The sequence below is a fragment of the Salvelinus sp. IW2-2015 genome, linkage group LG22 (genome assembly GCF_002910315.2).
Source record: "Salvelinus sp. IW2-2015 linkage group LG22, ASM291031v2, whole genome shotgun sequence".
Taxonomy (NCBI): domain Eukaryota; kingdom Metazoa; phylum Chordata; class Actinopteri; order Salmoniformes; family Salmonidae; genus Salvelinus; species Salvelinus sp. IW2-2015.
The window spans coordinates 13,315,180-13,325,118 of NC_036862.1; positions in this window are offsets into that span (position 1 = coordinate 13,315,180).

Consider the following 9,939-nt stretch of genomic DNA (forward strand, 5'->3'; position numbering starts at 1 on the left):
TATCTGTTATAAGAATATTATAAATTAACAGGGATAAACTTAGTGCATCGTTATTTTATTGTACTATCAAAAAATAGTAACCTGATAACACTGGTATGGTCATAATTGTAAGTTTAAAGCTATTATTTTTATAGTTCTTGGGGTATTTCATTCCAATAAGTGGATGAGTTATCATAAAACATAACTTTGGCAGAAGTCTATTTAAAATTGTAAGAAACTCGTTAGCCCATGTCCCTCTGCGCTTTTAATTATAAATATATGGTTTTGATAGATAGTACTCGTCGTTATGGTGTAAAACAATGTTAGGCAGTCATTAAGAATTGGCTAACATTATAAAAGCGCAATGCCACGTGTTGTTTAAGTTGGGACTGAAAGAACATTGCGTTGCTGTGGGTTACTATGGTCCAGTGTTTTCATTCGTTTGCAGCAATTGTTGCCGAAAGGAGACCACTCCAAATGGCCTGTCGAAAGTTCTGCTGGTGCATTTCTTTAAAATGCGACGAGTTGTTGTCCAATCTGCGATTGTTTTGGCCTGTGCCTCATCTATCCCTGTGGCCAGACAATTTTCAGCAAGTGGTCCAAAAGCCGATTCTCTGCTCTGTTAATTGAAAATCGGATTTCCTTATAGTTTAAATCCACTACAGATCTCATCTGCCTGTTAAATAGATGCTGTAGCCCGGGTAAGGGTTTATCTGAATCTGTAAAGCGTCACCGGCGGATACGATATAAAGAGAGAAGTACTATACCCGATGTTGCACACGATTTTGAACTCTCAATAAACGCCTTTACTGTCGGCGCATCTGCCGTGTGCACGCACAGCGATGTATGTATGTGTGTTGTTTTACGTCCAATTTGGAATATGTGTTTCAAGAGGCCACATCACCTGCTCAACTAGGCTATCAGGTATGGTTTTGGTCTTTTCATTTTTATATAGATAAGGTCGAAAGCTGGCGATCGAAATAGCCTATTATTTGTAAATATGACAAGAAGCGCAACAGTCGATGGGTCAAGACTTCAAAACTACGCGTTACGTACTTTCTGAGAAGCAAAACCAAGAGCGCGTGTCAGAGTAGGCCTACACGCGCACTCAGACATGCACCTGTTCGTTTGCCTGTCTAGTTCTCGCTCTCTTACCATTCCTTCAGTACAATTTTAGTAGGCCTATATGCTTTTATGCGTTGGGAGAAACAATTAAAACTTACAAAACCTTTTAAAATATAGCATTTCACATAAATTATGTACGTTTTTCCACGCATTTCCTGATTGTATATTCTTTAACCATGATCAAACCATTAGCCTATCCAAAGACCACCAAATTATATCCATAAAAATGATTGACTTTTGGTTAGGTATATTTCCATGCGCAACATTGAAAATTGCAAACTTTAACAACATATTCATGTACACAGAACGCTAAGCTTCCTGTTTTCAGAATTATWATTTTTTTGCTTTATGGTTTTGTTGCATAAAATGCAAATTTTAGCCATTTGGTTTATCGAATTTATTCGATAAAACAGAAAGACACGTTCGTTAATGGTGTTTGTGTTTGACCTACACTAGCCTATTTCATTTTTTTGTGTACTAAAATTGTGTTTAAAACGGAGGACATTCTAAATACCAAACAAATATAGCCTACAAATTGTTCATGACGAACCACTGCATTTTGAGACATTTGGTAGTAGCCTATCATTATTATATTTCTAGTATTCCAGAAAATTGTAAACCGGCAACAATTTAATTTCTGAAAGTATTGCTGTTAAATAACTTATTATTGCTGTTGTTCTTTTGTGCTGTTAATAACAACCATAATAATTGTTGTGGATGGATGTTTAAATAGGTGTTTGTCTTGGAAATTTACTGGGCAGTGCAATTACTATTACTAAGGTTGCACTAGGACCCAGGGCAGATACACATTCAGGACACAACCACCACATAAGAGGCTTACTATATCTAAGCTATACACACACACACACACACACACACACACACACACACACACACCACACACACACCACTTAGAAACATCATATTTTTTAAATGGGTACGCCATTTGGTCTCAGAGGCATACATAACAACTGCGTATTTGATTTAATGTTCATCTTCCCCAAACTATTTTATTCCCCATTTGACCCCGACTTCTCTCCAGCTTTGTCAGAAGACTGCAGCCATATGTTGCATGATTGCGGCTTGTCAATTTCATTACAAAGATGCACGCTCTTTCACTGTACAATTTGTCCAAAACATGCACTCTGTTTGCTGTCTGACTACAAAGACAGGGGTAAAGTGCAAACACGTTACTTTCCAAAACAACACAATTACAGTAAACAATGTCTAAATGTGCAACAAAAAAAATTCATTTGCACCAGACACGTAGTAATGCACCAGACAGTGTAGTAACTGCACCAGACACGTAGTAATGCGCACCAGACACGTAGTTAATGCACCAACATGTAGTAATGCACCAGACACGTAGTAATGCACCAGACACGTAGTAATGCCAGGACACCGTAGTAATGCACCAGACATGTAGTAAGTGTACGACACAAGTAATGAAGACGTAGTAGATGCACCAGACATGTAGTAATGCCACCAGACATGTAGTAATGCACCAGACATGTAGTAAGGTACCAGACACTAGTAATGCACCAGACATGTAGTAATGCACCAGACATGTAGTAATGCTAACCAGACACGTAGTAATGCACCAGCACGTATAGCACCAGACACTAGTAATGCACCAGACAGCTAGTAATGCACCAGACACGTGAGTAATGCTACCAGACATGTAGTAATGACCAGACACGTAGTATGTACCAGACATGTAGTAATGCACCAGACACGTAGTATGCACCAACAGTATTATGCACCAGACACGTAGTAATGCACCAGACACGTAGTAATGCACCAGACACGTAGTATGCACCAGACAGTAGAATGGCACCAGACATGTAGTAAATGCACCAGACACGGTAGTAATGTACCAGACATGTAGTAATGTACCAGACACGTAGTAATTGCACCAGACACCAGATGCCACCAACACGTAGTAATGCACCAGACATGTAGTAAATGTACAGACATGTAGACATGCCACAGACATGTATAATGCACCAGACATGTAGTAATGTACCAGACACATAGTAATGTACCAGACACGTAGTAATGCAACCAGACATGTAGTAATGCACCAGACACGTAGTATGCACCAGACACGTAAGTAATGCACCAGACAATGTAGTAATGCACCAGACACGTAGTAATGCACCAGACACGTAGTAAGGCACCAGACATTAGTAATACCCCAGGTAGTAATGCATCCAGACATGTAGTAATGCACCACATGTGTAAGCACCAGACACGTAGTAATGCACCAGACACGTAGTAATGTACCAGCACAAGTGTACCAGACATGTAGAATGCACCAGACATGTAGTAATGCACCAGACACGTAGTGTAATGTACCAGACACGTAGTAATGCACCAGACATGTAGAAGCACCAGACATTAGTTAATGCACCAGACATGTAGTAATCCACCAGACACGTAGTTAATCGGGCCTATACGTTATTTGATGTATTTACTAGGGTCAAACATTAGTTTGTGGAGCCAGTCTCCCCTCTTGGGTCTTCTGTTGTAAAACAAGCAGAGGCTGTGGATATTCAGGGAACCCACTGAAAAAACTGTCATGAATGTAAGGATGTGATTTATTAGTGAGGGATATTCATGTCTATTTAACATCAAGGCCATGTTAAGACAATGTAACCTTAGTTGGTTGCGTACACAATTTGAGTGGACTTATGGGAGTGTGTGATACCTTGGATGGACAGGCCTAATGGTCATGGCTGACAGTGCTATGGCTCTCAGGGAATGTTGTGTGTTGTGTGTGTGTGGTGTGTGTGTGTGTGTGTGTGTGTGTGTGTGTGTGTGTGTGTGTGTGTGTGTGTGTGTGTGTGTGTGTGTGTGTGTGTGTGTGTGTTGTGTGTGTGTGTGTGTTGTGTTGTGTTGTGTGCGCGCGTGCTGTGCGCGATGCGTGTGCGTTTTGTTGTGTGAGAGAGAGAGAGATTGTGTAAGCACAGAAAAGAGGAGATTACCCACTGATCACCACAGAGTTTAAGAGGTCACCGATATAGAGCGTTGGTGATGGGTTGCATCAAGCATGGGCCAAAAAAGACAAACCAAAACACAACAACCCCCTCCTCCAAAACCCCCAAAACCCCAACAGTGTTAGTGTGCAGCTGCTAGAGCCCTGACTTCATGGAATTTGTTCGATACACACAGTGGGACACCAACACGCTCACACACACACACGCACAGAGTTCAGCCGATTTATCATAATATGCTTTATCTGAAAAGTAAGTATCTTACCTCGGGATAAAGGGAGGATAGTGGGGCTTGTAGTCAGATTGGCAGAGGAAGGGAGAGGATGGAGGGAGCGAGTCGGCTGGTCCAAAGGGAGGACATGAAGGACCTGTTTGGAACGGATTATGACTGATAAGATACAGGGACCCATACGCCGACACAATGGGGAAGTGTTGTACCCAGGAACCTAGGTCTCTACGGCACTGGGAGATATGATTGACAGATGGACCTGGAGGGACCATCGTCGTACATAGATGAAGGGATGGATGGATGAACAGGTCACCCCCGAGGAGGAGGGTAGGGTGTTTGGACCCCACTGGGGGCCTTTTCTATAGTTGGAAGGAAAAAGAATGGTGGGATTCCTGATGAAGGAGTGTAGAGAACGAGAGGAAGTAGAGAGAGAGGAAGGGAGGGGCATAGTGGGAGGGGCGTGTGGTAGGACCTGTCCACAGAGACATTATAAGGGGCATAGCTAAAAGATTTTTACAGGTGTGTGTTTGGCCAACAAAGACGTTTAGAGTGGTTTGAACCCTTTTGTTGTGCTATGTTTTACATTTGGATTCAAATAGGTTTCTGTATGTGTCTTGCGTGATTGTTTTTTTGTATGTGATTGTCCTTATGTGTAAATCTTGAAAGCACTGGCATTTCCATTGAATTGTAAAGGGTTAATAGTGAAGGGTTAACATCCATGTCAGTGGTTGTCGTGGTATCAAGGTCAGGCTGTGTTAATACTTAAATTAAACTGATGTAGGGATTACGCTGTGTAACTAAGCCAGGCAGTGACAGTAGTGGGTTTTTGTGCACAAATACACTTGACTGTACGATACATTAGGAACGCCTTCCTAATATTGAGTTGCACCCTTTTTGCCCTCAGAACAGCATCAATTTGTCAGGGAATGGACTCTACAAGGTGTCGAAATCGTTCCACAGGGATACTGGCCCATGTTAGACTCTGATGCTTCCCACAGTTGTGTCAAATTGTCTGGATGTCCTTTGGGTGGTGAACCACTCTAGATACACAATGGAAACTGCTGAGAGTGAAAAACCCAGCAGTRTTGAATCTTTTGTCTTGCTCATTCACCTGAATGGCACATACACGACCCAAGTCTCAATTGTCTCTAGGCTTAATTCAAAATCTTTCTTTAACCTGTTTCCTCCCCTTCRTCTACACTGATTGAAGTGGATTTAACAGGTGACATCAATAAGGGATCATAGCTTTTACCTGGATTCACCTGGTCAGTCTATGTCATGGAAAGAGCAGGTGTTCTTAATGTTTTGTCCACTCAGTATATATCATCACTTTATATTTACATTAGTAGTTCCTGCTTTATGTTACATACATTGTTTTACGTTTGTTTTATGTAAATTAGAGTTCATGGATCCTATGATATGGTAGCATAGCACTTCTCATTATGAACCTGTATTAAAGGAGCAATCTGGGATTCAAACAACAAATCAAAAAATGGATGTACCGATCCCAGATTGCCCCTTCTAATCACAGGCCATTCAGTCTGGGTACATTTGTTAGGATAGGGTTCCTACTACAGTGTATGCCCATGTGGCAGGTTAAATGTTTACAATGTAGTACACCTTGTATAGGGTTTCTTATAGGACGGATGGGTATGGTATGTAAAGTCTAGGCCCAGACACCTTTGAATTACTATCTCGATAAACTATTGCTTCTTTATGAACATATTGGGCTTCTCATTATACAGTACAGGTCTGGTGCTGCTCACCAAGATATTTACTCTTCTAAATCTGCCCTTTGGTTATGCTTCTAATCAGTCCTGCAAAACTCTGAGCATGTCTGCTATGCTGTATATCAATACGACACATGCTGGGAAAAAGGTGATGAAATAATGCTTTCAAAGTTTTCATGTTTGCATGCCTTCATGGCTAGATTATGTTATCTGTCTCTTTTTGCAAGGGTTTGTTGTTGATTGTATTATCAATATTCCTGGCTTATTAAAGTTAGTATTGTAGTGATATTGGACATTGAAGGAATGCAATATGTCATATAGTGTTGCAGTGTTAATACACTGTCCTCAGCCAGGATTTGTGGCTCAGTTGATGTCTATTGAATCTCAGTGTGTGTGCAACAATACTCACAGTCTGGGTCCTGTCTTAATCAATGACACTACTCTGTAAAACACACACACACACACACTCACGGCGTGTGCTGCTGACTGCGTCTGACGGCGTACGGGGAGATTCCTAATCTGGTGCAGACGGCAGCAGGTGGGGTCTGGGACTCGGTGTGTCAGCAGGGCAGGCAGCAGTTTAACTGTGCTAATGGCTGGCGTTTAGAGTAGACACCCTGTCTTGCCCTGGACCACACTGTCCTGTCTGGGGATTACATAGGTTAACACTTGATATGCTGTTTATTGCTTCAACGTACACTGGGTCTTCACTCCGGCATATAGTCCCTGTTTCAAATGACCTTTTCAATGATCTTTTGATAAAATCCACTACATTTCAACCTATGCTGCTATGTCACATAGCATAGGTGTATTTATTAGTATGAATACTTTTATCATATATGCATAATCTGTCAAATTACTTTGTGACATTCCCCCTGAATTTCTAATAATTTGCACCAGTTTTTTTTCCCCATTTCAAGAAATAAGAGCTGCAAAGTTTACCAAGTCTGTCTCCCATTTCATTTCATCCCTCCTTGGAGTAGGGGACAATATGTATTTGTATTTGTACTGTACATCTATTTAGAGAGGGCATTATGTGGTGGACAGGACTAGAGTTAACATCTCTGCAGTAAGACAGGCATAATATAAGAGAAGCATAACATAAAGTGTGTGAAAATGGCTGGGGGGTGGCCCAGAGGGGTGTCATGCCCCCGGTTCTTAAATTGGAGAATTTTGCATTTTTCAAACACCTGAAACAGCTTTTTCCTGCAATCTAGAACCATAATCATGATTTTTAATTAGCTATCTATATCCTCCTGACTCGTGGTTCTTTTTTTTAAAGAAACGAACTATGCTTCTCTGCATCTCTGCTAAAATCTGGGTACAATATTCAGTACATTTAGTTATTGCTTGCTTTTCTAAAGTCTACCAACCTTGCCAGCAGGCCTGCCAGCTAAGCTAGTTAGACAAGCTAGCGACTATTTRTTGCCTGAAATGGCTTCTTGGTAGCTAGTTATGAGGTTGGGAGATTGGGAACCTGTCTAGGCTAGCTAAACCCAACTTGATAAAAATTGCTAGGTGGCTAGCTAGCAGTATTACAGAGAAACATTAACTAAAATAAAGCAAAAAATATATATGTGCACTACCGGTCAAAAGTTTTAGAACACCTACTCATTCAAGGATTTTTGTTTAGTTTTACTATGTTCTAYATTGTAGAATAATAGTGAAGACATCAACACTATGAAATAACACAAATGGAATCATGTAGTAACCAAAAAAGTGTTAAACAAATCAAAATATATTTTATATTTGAGATTCTTCAAATAGCCACCCTTTGCCTTGATGACAGCTTTGCACACTCTTGGCATTCTCTCAACCAGCTTCACCTGGAATGCTATTCCAACAGTCTTGAATGAGTTCCCACATATAATGAGCACTTGTTGGCTGCTTTTCCTTCACCATTTCAATATGGTTGAGGTCAGGGGATTGTGGAGGCCAGGTAATCTGATGGAGCACTCCATCAATCTCCTTCTTGGTAAAATAGCCCTTACACAGCCTGGAGGTGTGTTGGGTCATTGTCTTGTTGAAAAACAAATGATATTTCCACTAAGCCAAAACCAGATAGGGTGGCATATCGCTGCAGAATTCTGTGGTAGCCATGCTGATTAAGAGTGCCTTGAGTTCTGAATAAATCACAGACAGTGTCACCAAGAAAGCACCCCCACAGCATAACACTTCCTCCTCCACACTTTACGGTGGGAAATACACATGCAGAGATCATCCGTTCACCCACACCGCGTCTCACAAAGACACGGTTGGAACCAAAAATCTTCAATTTCGACTCCAGACCAAAGGACAAATTTCCACCGGTATAAGGTCCATCGCTCGTGTTTCTTGGCCCAAGCAAGTCTCTTCTTCTTATTGGTGTCCTTTAGTAGTGGTTTCTTTGCAGCAATTCCACCCTGAAGGCCTGATTCACACAGTCTCCTCTGAACAGTTGATGTTGAGATGTGTCTGTTACTTGAACTCTGTGAAGCATTTAGTTGGGCTGCAATTTCTGAGGCTGGTAACTCTAATGAACTTATCCTCTGCAGCAGAGGTAACTCTGGGTCTTCAATTCCTGTGGTGGTCCTCATGAGAGCCAGTTTAATCATAGCGCTTGATGGTTTTTGTAACTGCACTTGAAGAAACTTTCAAAGTTCTTGAAATTTTCCATATTGACTGACCTTCATGTCTTAAAGTAATGATTGACTGTCGTTTCTCTTTGCTAATTTGAGATGTTCTTGCCATAATATGGACTTGGTCTTTTACCAAATAGGGCTATCTTCTGTATAACCACCTTACCTTGTCACAACACAACTGATTGGCTCAAACGCATTAAGAAGGAAAGAAATTCCMAAAAATTACTTTTAAGAAGGCACACCTGTTAATTAAAATGGATTCCAGGTGACTACCTCATGAAGCTGGTTGAGAGAACGCCTAGAGTGTGCAAAGCTGTCATCAAGGCAAAGGGTGGCTWTCTGAAGAATCACAAATATAAAATATATTTTGATTTGTTTACCACTTTTTAGATTACTACATGATTCCATATGTGTTATTTCATAGTTTTAATGGCTTCACTATTATTCTACGATGTAGAAAATACACATATCAGCTTTATCGTTTGTGCTGGGGCACATTGGCAGTGTATGTGTGTGTGGGGGTGTGCTGTGTGGGGGTTGAGTGGGGTAAGGGGGGTGTACAGTGGCTTGGGGACCCTCCCCGGCCCATATGGCAGCAGACAGCAGTAGTAATCAAGGAAGTGGAGCAACAGGCCTGAGCCCTTATAATCCCTAGCCACACTCTGACACGTGCCATGCTAACGCATACACCACCCGGCACACAAACACACTTGGATGCATGCACACGAACAGACGCATGCACACACACACACACACGCAAAGATGCACATCATGTACACACATACATACAGTGCTTTCAGAAAGTATTCAGACCCCTTGACCTTTTCCACATTTTGTTACGTACCAGCTTTATTCTAAAATGKATTAAATAATTTCCCCCCTCATCAATCTACACACTACCCCATAATGACAAAGCAAAAAAATAATAATATCACATTTACATAAGAATTCAGACCCTTTACTCAGTACTTTGTTGAAGCACCTTTGGCAGTGATTACAGCATCGCGTCTTCTTGGGTATGACGCTACAAGCTTGGCACACCTGTATTTGSGGAGATTCTCACATTATTCTCTGCAGATCCTCTCAAGCTCTGTCAGGATGGATGGGGAGTGTCGCTGCACGGCTATTTTCAGGTCTCTCCAGAGATGTTCGATCAGGTTCAAGTCCGGGCTCTGGCTGGGCCACTCAAGGACATTCAGAGACTTGTACCAAAGCCACTCCTGCGTTGTCTTGGCTGTGTGCTTAGGGTCGTTGTCCTG